The 10,161-nt window shown below is 42.6% G+C and overlaps 1 protein-coding gene across 2 annotated transcripts in view; it reads left to right on the top strand.

Annotated features, from left to right (window-relative positions):
• The first annotated feature begins 3,645 nt into the window (after positions 1-3,645).
• The window catches only part of LOC140464355 (actin-related protein 2/3 complex subunit 1A-B), a 53,187-nt gene continuing 46,671 nt past the window's right edge, over positions 3,646-10,161 (top strand). Inside the window, exon 1 of one of the 2 annotated variants that reach the window (XM_072559311.1) lies at positions 3,646-3,809. The gene's annotated coding sequence lies outside the window, so the exon portion shown is untranslated. The remainder of the gene's footprint in view (positions 3,810-10,161) is intronic. The other variant, XM_072559312.1, reaches the window with a different exon arrangement.

The raw sequence follows: 10,161 nt of genomic DNA, 5'->3' as shown, positions 1-10,161 counted from the left end.
CATAGTGGTGCACATAAGCTGCATGAACTCCTTTATTCTCAGCATATATTCCTACACCATCTCAAGAAATTCTCATATGTGGGAGCACATCTCATTGTTCAATTACAAGCAGAACCTCCTCTCCAGTGACATACAAGGCTCTGAATCTCTACTAGTCTAATCATGTCTTGGTGTCTGTCGTCCCTCCTTGCAAGGGAATTCCTAACAGCTACCACTGACACTTTCTGCACTATCTAAACATGTGCCAAGACCCATCAAGATGAGAGTATCTGTGCCAGTGAACAGTCTGGTTTTCAGGTGCTTCCTCAGTTCCATGAATTCCTACTTAAGGTGTGCAGGGAGTGGGAGAGAGTCATTGAGTGGACAATTACATCTGTTAAAGACAAGAAGAGTCATAAGAACAAGAAAAGTCATAAAAACCAGCCTAGGAGAGCAAAAGACACTGCAGTACTGAGGTTTTACCATACACCTTCTGCCTGCTATATTTCTGAGCAGGGTAGTTCCATCTAGGGCTTCCGCTTTCATCACCATCTGCATCATTTGTTTCCATGTTGCCAGGCCCAACTTCATTCATATCTTGAATCCTGCTATTTTCTTAAAGTTATCCATTGGTGGGAGGGAACTCACTGCCCATCACTGCCACTGTCTTGAAAGATGACTTTTCCCTCTCTCACAGCATCAAACATCACCTACAATTTGTTTTCTGACAATTAAGGGACTGCTCTGTCCCAAGTGCCAGCTATTCAGTGACATCTTCGCACATTTCACTTTAAATTTCACAAAAACACTTTTGTTGGGCTCCTCAAAATTTAAACATCAGCTACAGCAATGGCTGCAGCACAGATTTAAATTTAGCTTCTACTTCGCTACCACTTCTGCTCCCACCCTGTGGCCTCTAATGAACTGTCAAAACTTACTCCAATCCTGTTAAAGAGCAAACTCCATGAGAATTATGACTTTAATTAACTTCCTCTGGAAGGTAGAACCAAAACTACTAGCTTCTATTTCTCAGCCCCCTTTTGAGTTTTCACATTTGAAGATGACTCAGAATCCAGAGCAAAAGTTCCAATTTTCCATTTCCAGTTTTCATCCTTATATGTTTTCATTCCGATGTGACAATTCTTTAGTTTTCTCTCTCAGGAAATGCAAATAAAAGGCAGCTAATGTCTCAGTAATGTGGAGGTGCTGGTGTTAGACTGGGATGGACAAAGTCAGAAGTCACACGACACAAGGTTATAGTCCAACGGGGTTTATTTGAAATCACAAGCTTTCAGAGCTTAGCCCGTTTGTCACTTCATCTGACAAAGGGATTATGCTCCAAAAGCTTGTGATTTCAAATAAACCTGTTGGACTGTAACCTTATGTCGTGTGACTTTGACAATGTGTCAGTGGAGAATGAAAGAGGAGACAGTGAGGTCTGCAGATGCTGGAGATCAGATTGAGAGTGTTTTGCTGGAAAGGCACAGCAGGTCAGGCAGCATTAAGGAGCAGGAAACTCGACATTTTGGGCCGGAGCCCTTCATCACAAATGTGAAAGAGAAGAGGCAATCTATGATGAAAATGTGTGACAGCACCAACCTACAGTTTTGATGTAATAAGAAATATTCATCCACAGAGGCTGTGTGAGTTTAGTTTAGGGAGACTACTTTGCTCTCCCATCCCACTTTGCCACCATAAGCCCAAGAGGAAGAGCCATGATTGGAGGAAGATATCAAACATAATACATTCTGCCAAGTAAGGTCAGCCTTCATAGTCTACGGAAGTTCCCGTGTACATAGAGTCATAGAGATGTACAGCACGGAAACAGACTCTTCAGTCCAACTTGTTCGTGCAAACCAGATATCCCAACCCAATCTAGTCCCACCTGCCAGCACCTGGCCCCTATCCCTCCGACCCTTCCTATTTATATACCCATCCAAATGCCTCTTAAATGTTGCAATTGTACCAGCCTCCACCATTTCCTCTGGCAGCCCATTCCACACATGCACAACCCTCTATGTGAAAAGGTTGCCCCTTAGGTCTCTTTTATATCTTTCCCCTCTCACCCTAAACCTCTAGTTCTGGACTCCCCCAACTCAGGGAAAAGACCTTGTCTATTTATCCTATCCGTTGTCCCTCATGATTTTATAAACCTCTATAAGGTCACCCCTCACCCTCCAACGCTCCAGGAAAAACAGCCCTAGCTTATTCAAATCCTCCAACCCTGGCAACATCCTTGTAGGTCTTTTCTGAACTCTATCAAGTTTCACAACATCCTCCCGATAGGAAGGAGACCAGAACTGTATGCAATATTCCAACAGTGGCCTAACGAATGTCCTGTACAGCTGCAACATGACCTCCTAACTCCTGTACTCAATACTCTGACCAATAAAGGAAAGCATGCGAAACACCTTCACTATCCTATCTATCTGCAACTCCACTTTCAAGGAACTATACCTGCACTCCAAGGTCTCATTGTTCAGCCAACACTCCCTAGGACCTTACCATTAAGGATATAAGTCTTGCTAAGATTTGCTTTCCCAACACCTCACATTTATCTAAATTAAACTCCATCTGCCACCCCTCAGTGCATTGGCTCATCTGATCAAGAACCCATTGTAATCCGAGAGAACCTTCTTCGCGTCCACTACACCTCCAATTTTGGTGTCATCTGCAAACTTACTAACTATACCTCTTAAGCTCACATTCAAAACATTTATATAAATGACGAATAGCAGTCGACCCAGCACCTATCCTTGTGGCACTCCACTGGTTACAGGCCTTCCAATCTGAAAAAACAACTCTCAACCACCACCCTGTTTTCTACCTTTGAGCCCGTTCTGTATCGAAATGACTAGTTCTCCCTGTATTCCATGAGATCTAACCTTATTAGCCAGTCTGACATGGGGAACCTTGTTGAATGCCTTATACTGAAGTCAACCATTCTGCCCTCATCAATCTTATTTGTTACAACTTCATAAAAATCAAAATTTGTGAGATGATTTCCCACGCACAAAGCTGTGTTGACTATCCCTAATCAGTCCTTGCCTTTCCAAACACATGTACATTCTGTCCCTCAGGGTTCCCTCCAACAACTTGCCCACCACCGACATCAGGCTCACTGGTCTACAATTCCCTGGCTTGTCCTTAACACCATTCTGAACCACTGACCTTCCATACACAGTCCCTCAGAAAATATAGATGAAAGACAAACAATGCCTTAAGATTTTATGTCACCACGTTGAATTGTGCAAACATCGAAACGTATTAAAATTTTAAAACTCAGAAACAAATTAGCGTCACTTACAAGGTGACCAGGTGTCCAGGTTGGAAGCCAACTGTGGTGTTTGGGTTGGCATTTATCTGCCCACCTCTCATCCATAGCTGTGCCCATGACAGAGTGATGCTGGAAAAAGGAGTGTGGGAAATACACTGGGGGCCTCAGGGGCATCATTGGCACAGGTGACAAGATTATTTAATTCATCAACATTTCTTTGCTTCAGATACTCGTTGTATGTGACAAAAAGGACTTTGATTCTTGGTAAAGGTTAATGGACAAGCGACCGCGGCCTGTTCTGTAACTAGACGAGACCTGACAGGTGACCCGCGCGGGAGAAGACCCCCAACAACCGTTTCCAGGCGCGCCCGTGTGCGTGTGCACGCGCACGCCGGCCCGTAGGGATGCGTGCGCGCGGCCAGAGCCCGCGTTGGTGCGTGCTCGCGGCTGCCGCTCCCGGATCCCGACAGTCCCGTCTCCGCCTGGTGACCGAATTCGTGTCGACTGCCCAGAGTCCGCGAATTCAAACCCGATCACCGACAGCCCGCGCCAGGTAACGGCTGCGAAAGGGACACCGGGCCGGGGATCCGACAGCAAGGAAGCCGGGCCTCAACTGGGTGAAGACGCCGCTGAGGCCTAGGCCGGGAACAAGCCGGCAAACCGACAGAGCCGGCGGAAGGGGGGAGGGAGGGAGAGAGGGAGAGGGAAGGGGCGGGGTGAATGGTCGGCGGGCCTCGGTCTGTCGCTCACACACCGTGGGAAGCCCGGCTGGAGAATGACCGCCGACACTCAGGAAGCTGCTCCGTGACCTACTGACCTGCCCACCCCCCCCCCCCCCCCCTTTCCCCGGCCACGACCTGCCCCCGTAACCAAGGGTCAGGCCCGGTGTGGGAGAGCACCAGGGGGTGAGCTGTGTCTTGGAGCTCGGGCTGGCAGCATAACCGGGGGGATACCACAAAAGTGAACACGCCCCAGTAACCTGTACAGTTCAATACTCACAGTTACTACACCACCAGATGGTCAGAGGTACACATTTGCCACTGGAGTTCATCAAAGTGGGTTTACCATGCCAGCCCAAGCTGAAGCTCGAGTGTTTAGCAATTCTGTAGTATACTGGAGTTGTTGGAGCAGTGCAAGTGTTAAAACAAACGGGGGGTGAGGGGAGAGAGTAATTGCTTTCTGTTGATTTTCATTTCTTTCCCCCTTAAAACAATAGTTACTTCGGGATGGGCCAAAGTTAATTTGTGGGCGTTAGAGTTTTAACTTGAAAGTAGAGAAAGTATAAAATTTTAGGAGTTTCAAGCATCTTACCTGACAAATCCTGTTTTTGTACACCTGACACAAGATTTAATCAGATTGTTGATGGTCCTCAGAGCTAACGTATTTTGTGAGGTAGGAGGTGGTTCTGTAGTATTTTCTTTTGACTGGCCAGAACAAATACACTTTGAGAAGCAATTTGTATGAAATCTTGTCATCATTTGTAACTCACGATCTCTATGTGAGGTTTTGCCACAAGGGGCACAAGCACGTGAATTTTTTAAGCAACTATATGCTTACAGATTTAGACTTTGTCAAGAAAGAGAACATTGAACCTCTTGGTGCAAGAGTGAAACAATTCTGCGTTATCCAGTCCTTGTGACATTGACTTGATGAATTTAGATTATTTTGTTAGAAACATGTAAGCTTAAATGGCCATATTTTTGTGGGGTTTTTAATGTCAAATGCAAAATACTGAGAGATGCAAGTAATAATTTAAGTGATATTTGGATGTCAACATAAGAGGAATGCTTAGTAAGTTTGCAGATGACATCAAAAAATGAAAGTGTAGTGGACAGTGAAGAAAGTTACCTCTGAGTACTACAGGATCTTGGGCCAATGGGCTGAGGGGTAGCAGATGGAGTTCAATTTAGAAAAACATAAGGTGCTGCATTTTGGAAAGGCAAATCAGGGCAGGATTTGTACAGTTAATGGTCAGGTCCTGGGAATGTTGCTGAACAGCGAGACCTTGGAGTGCAGGTTCATAGTTCCTTGAAAGTGGAGTCATATAGTTAGGATAGTGAAGAAAGCATTTGGTATGCTTGACTTTATTAGTCAGAGCATTGAATATAGGAATTGGGAAGTTATGTTGTGGCAGTAAGAGACACTGGTTAGGCCACTAGGTTGTTTGGTTAGGAATACTGTGGGTAATTCTGGTTTTCCTGCTGTAGGAAGGATTTTGTGAAACTTGAAAGGGATCAGAAAAGATTTACAAGGATGTTGCTCAAGTTGGAGTGTTTGAGCTATAGGGAGAGGCTGAATAGACTATTTTCTCTGGAGTGTTGGATGCTGAGGGGTGACCCTATAGAGGGTGAGAGGGATATGGGCCAAATGGGACTAAATTAATTTAGGATATCAAGTTGGCATGGACAAGTTGGACAAAAGGATCTGTTTCCATGCTGTATATCTGTATGACTAATGCTGGCCACTTGCATGGACCTAAATGTGGTATAGTTAGATACTAGGAAGAGCTTATACTTTCATAGTACCTTTCACAACCTTTGGATACTGTGGTACTTCACAGCCACTTAATTATATTGAGACACAGGAAGTGTACTGTAGGCAAGCAAGGCAGCTAATTTGTGGACGTTAGTGTAGAAAGAGCCATTCAGCCCATTTTATCTGCACTGACTCTTTGAATAAGCGTCACTATGGACTGTCAATTTTGTGCAGTTTTCTCAGACTCTTGTACATTATTTATATTCAAGTAATCATCTATTATTTTCTTGTCTCAGCTGAACCTGCTTCCACCACTCCTAGGCATCTATTCCATATTCTGCGATAAAAAAGATTTTCTTGCATCACATTTGCTTCTTTTGCAAATCATTTGAAATCTGTGGCCTCTACAGTTATTATGTTTATAAGAACAAGCAGTTTCTTACTATCTGCTCTATCAAGCACCTCATAATTTTGAAAATCTTTGTCAGGTCACCTCTTAGCCATCTTCTCTGAGGGAAACTGTACCAACCTCTTCAATCTAACCACCTAACTGATAATCCTCATCTCTGGAACCATTTTTGTAAATCACTTCAGTCTCCCAAGTGTATTCAAATCCTTCCAACAGTATGGGTGGCATGGTGGCACTGCTGCCTCACAGAGGCCCGGGTTCAATTCCCGTCTCAGTCTGTGTGGAGTTTGCACATTCTCCCCGTGTCTGCGTGGGTTTCCTCCCACAGTCCAAAGAAAATGTGCAGGTTAGGTGAATTGGCCAGGCTAAATGCCAGTAGTGTTAGGTGAAGGGGTAAATGTAGGGGGATGGGTCTGAGTGGGTTGCTCTTCAGAAGGTCACTGTGGACTTGTTGGGCCAAAGAGCCTGTTTCCGTACTGTAAGTAATCTAATCTAATCTCTGTTTCCCAGATCTGTACACAATACTCCAGTTGAGGTCTAATAAGTATGTTGCATAATTTCCACATCATCGTCTTGATCTTGTACACTGTACCCCTTTAATAAAGCTAAGGACACTGTATGCTCTATTTATTGCTCTCTTCCACTGTGGGCTGCCACCTTCTGTGGTCTGTACGCATATAACACTACTCCTAAAGTCCATTTGGAAAAACATTGTCTTTCAATTGTCCTTCTTCCTCCCAAAGTACATCACCTCAGATATTTGCATTGAATCACATCTGCCACCTATCCATCTATGCCATCAATTTGTTCATGTCATTTTGAAGTTCTATTCTCTCCTCTTCATAGCTAACAATTCTTGCAGGTTTTGTGCCATCTGCAAACTTCGAAACTGTCACCTGCATGCCAAGCTCTAGATCATCAATGTATATCAGGTCAAGCAAAGATTCCAAAATCAATCCCTAAGGGACTCCACTACAAGCCTTCCTTCTGTTTGAAAAATATCCATTAACCTTATTCTGTTTTATAGCCATATTGCTAGCAATCTTTCCTCACAGGTCTGTTGGGTGTCACTATTAAATACCTTCTGGAAGTCCATGCACACTGCAACACCATTACCCTCCACCAGCCTTTCTGTCACGTCTTCAAAAATAAGGAATAAGGATTCATTCCAATCGTGCCCTGCCTAAAGGCAGATCCTTGACTCATTGCTGTTGCTTGGTGAGCCAATTTTTTTTTTGGCTGTTACTGTCAGTGGTGGTTTACCATTGGATTTCACTCTCGGAGATACATTGCATTAGGTCATAAGTCAACTTCAGCTGTAATGAAAATTGAACTTGCACCGTATTCTGAACAACACTCTGACCATCTATTCTGGAATCAACTGACCCCAATAATAAATAGCAGCTAGATAACTTGCCTGTTTTAATAGTGTTGGTCAAGGGATGCATGTTGGCTAAGGCACTGAAAGACTTTTGTTCTTTGAGGCCTTGGATTTGTATCTTACCTGAACGATGACAGAATTATGCAACACTTTTTCTCATCAATTGTGTTCAGCTCCCTGGCTTGAATCTGTGACGTAGAGTCATAGAAATATACAGCATGGAAACAGACCCTCCGGTCCAACTCTTCCATGACGATCAGACATCCCAACCTAATCTAGTTCCACTTGCTAGCACCCGGCCCATATCTCTCCAAACCCTTCCTATTCATAAATCTATCCAGATGCCTTTTAAATGCTGTAATTGGACCAGCCTCCACCACTTCTGCTGACAGCTCATTCCATACACGTACCACCATCTGTGAAAAAGTTGCCCCTGAGGTTGCTTTTATATCTTTCCCTTCTCACTATAAATCTATGCCCCAGAGTTCTGGATTCCCTGACCCCAGGGAAAAGACTTTGTCTATTTATCCTATCCATGCCCCTCATGATTTTATAAACCTCTATAAGGTCACCCCTCAGCCTCAGACTGCCCAAGGAAAACAGCCCCATCCTATTCAACCTCTTCCTACAGCCTCAAATCCTCCTGGCTACAACTTTGTAAATCTTTTCTGAACCCTTTCACATTTCACAACATCCTTCCAATAGGAAGGAGACTAGGACTGTGACATACTTTTGGAAAACATACCACTGAACCAAATGGACAAATTTTTAAGTCATTGCATTTATTTGCTGTAAATTCAGAAATTATTTGCAATTATTTTGCTAAAATGCAACAGTACATAATTTAGGGAGCTCTTAATAATCTTTATGCTGTATAAAAGTGAACGAAGGAGCAGGTGTGACAGGATGCTTCCAGAAAATTCTGATATTTTCTTGAACTTAGAGTTGAAGTTAATTGTATGTCCTGAAATGCCAATTATTAGAGTGTTGCACTTTTCATTGGTTTAGAATGGATATTTGTTTTCTGAATTTAAAGTTGTATTGTGCCAACCACTGGTATCTTTGGTAATGAGACTTGAGTCATTCGGTTGAAGTCTGAATAGGGTGGGGAACAATAAGATAAGAGAAGGAATGTAAAGTGTTCTTGTCAAAGATAAGAATCACTGCAAAAAAGAGTTGATTGTGACCAAAGGCTAAAAAGCTTTGCATATTTTGTTTTCATGTTTTGAATAAACTGAGTGACAGCTTGCAGTTGTTTTCATGTTTCCTGTAGGAACTAGGAAAAATCCAAGTTGTGTTGCTTAGTTTAAGTAACTTCTATGCACTTTGTATGTTTTACACAGCTTGGTTATAGAATTCAAAGTGATAGTTCAGTGGAAGAGGGAATGTTATGGAAATGTAATGTTAAACGAACAATTATTTTGTTAATGTATGCAAATTAGATACTATGGACATGTTTATTATATATTAGTTGTATCTTATTACATGCAGATGGTTGGTATTAATTGGAGATTCATGAGAGGGGTCAATCGGTCTGACTACCTACCTCTCTATTGTGGCTACTTGCAGGCCCAGATGTCCACCAATATGCTTCAGGCATTCTTTGACTGGATAGCATCCTCACACCTGGGAAGGTTACTTTGATCTTTTTTAAAAATTTTTTTTGCTGCAAAATATTCATGGCACCCCTTTCAAAAGGGGTAAATAGTTCTGTTATGTTGACAACTTGAATCTAAACGATAAAAATAATCACAAACTGAAACTGTAGTTTTGGGGTTTGTTTTATTCACTCTCCGGTTAGGAGCTATGTGCTTATAATGTTAATGCTTAAAAGTGCTTGAAACCAAGCTCTGGTTCTATTCGTTACACATTGCTTTTCTAGAATGTAACATTGTAGCAGGGAACAGTTACATTAAGCTGAAAATCAGAATTGAAAAGAATTTCAATCAGAAAACTACAATCTTAACGACCATTTTACAAAATGGCAGAAAAGCATTAACCATCAGGGTATGATTACTGTCTAGTACCTGTACAGCATTAATTTTCAAATACCCAGCTATGCATCACTAGAACCTTTTCTAATGCCCACCAGTATTACTGAATTATTAGGTTGCTTATCCAACATCCAGTACTGGATGAACAGTAATCTTCTCAGTCAAACATTGGGAAAATTTGAAGCCGTTGTTTTTGATCCTAACTCCAAACTCTGTTTCAGACTACCAGTTACATGTCTCTCCCTGAGATTAAACCTGTCTGTTCACAACCTTGATATCCCATCTGACTGAGATGAGCTTCCTACTTCATTTGTACCATCACTATGGCTGCCTTTCTCCATCTCTGTAACACTGTTTGACTGTGTCCCTATCTAAATCTACTGCTGAAACCCTCGATCATGTTTTATTGCCTCCAGACTTGATTATCCTAATGCACACCTGGCTAATCATCTACATTCTACACTCTATAATCTTTGTCATTTAAACTCTGCTGACTATTTTCTGAGACCCTTTCATATCTGTCAAGCACTGTCTTGATTTTAAAACTCTCATCCTTGTTTTTGAATTTTTCCATGGCCTTGTCCCTTTCTATCTCTGTGGAAGTAATGAATTGTCAGGCTACCCAGTCAAGCAATTATATTCCTTG

The sequence above is a fragment of the Chiloscyllium punctatum genome, chromosome 40 (assembly GCF_047496795.1).
Source record: "Chiloscyllium punctatum isolate Juve2018m chromosome 40, sChiPun1.3, whole genome shotgun sequence".
NCBI classification, from domain to species: domain Eukaryota; kingdom Metazoa; phylum Chordata; class Chondrichthyes; order Orectolobiformes; family Hemiscylliidae; genus Chiloscyllium; species Chiloscyllium punctatum.
Note: the sequence above shows the minus strand (reverse complement) of the source record. Positions and strands in the feature narration are given on the sequence as shown.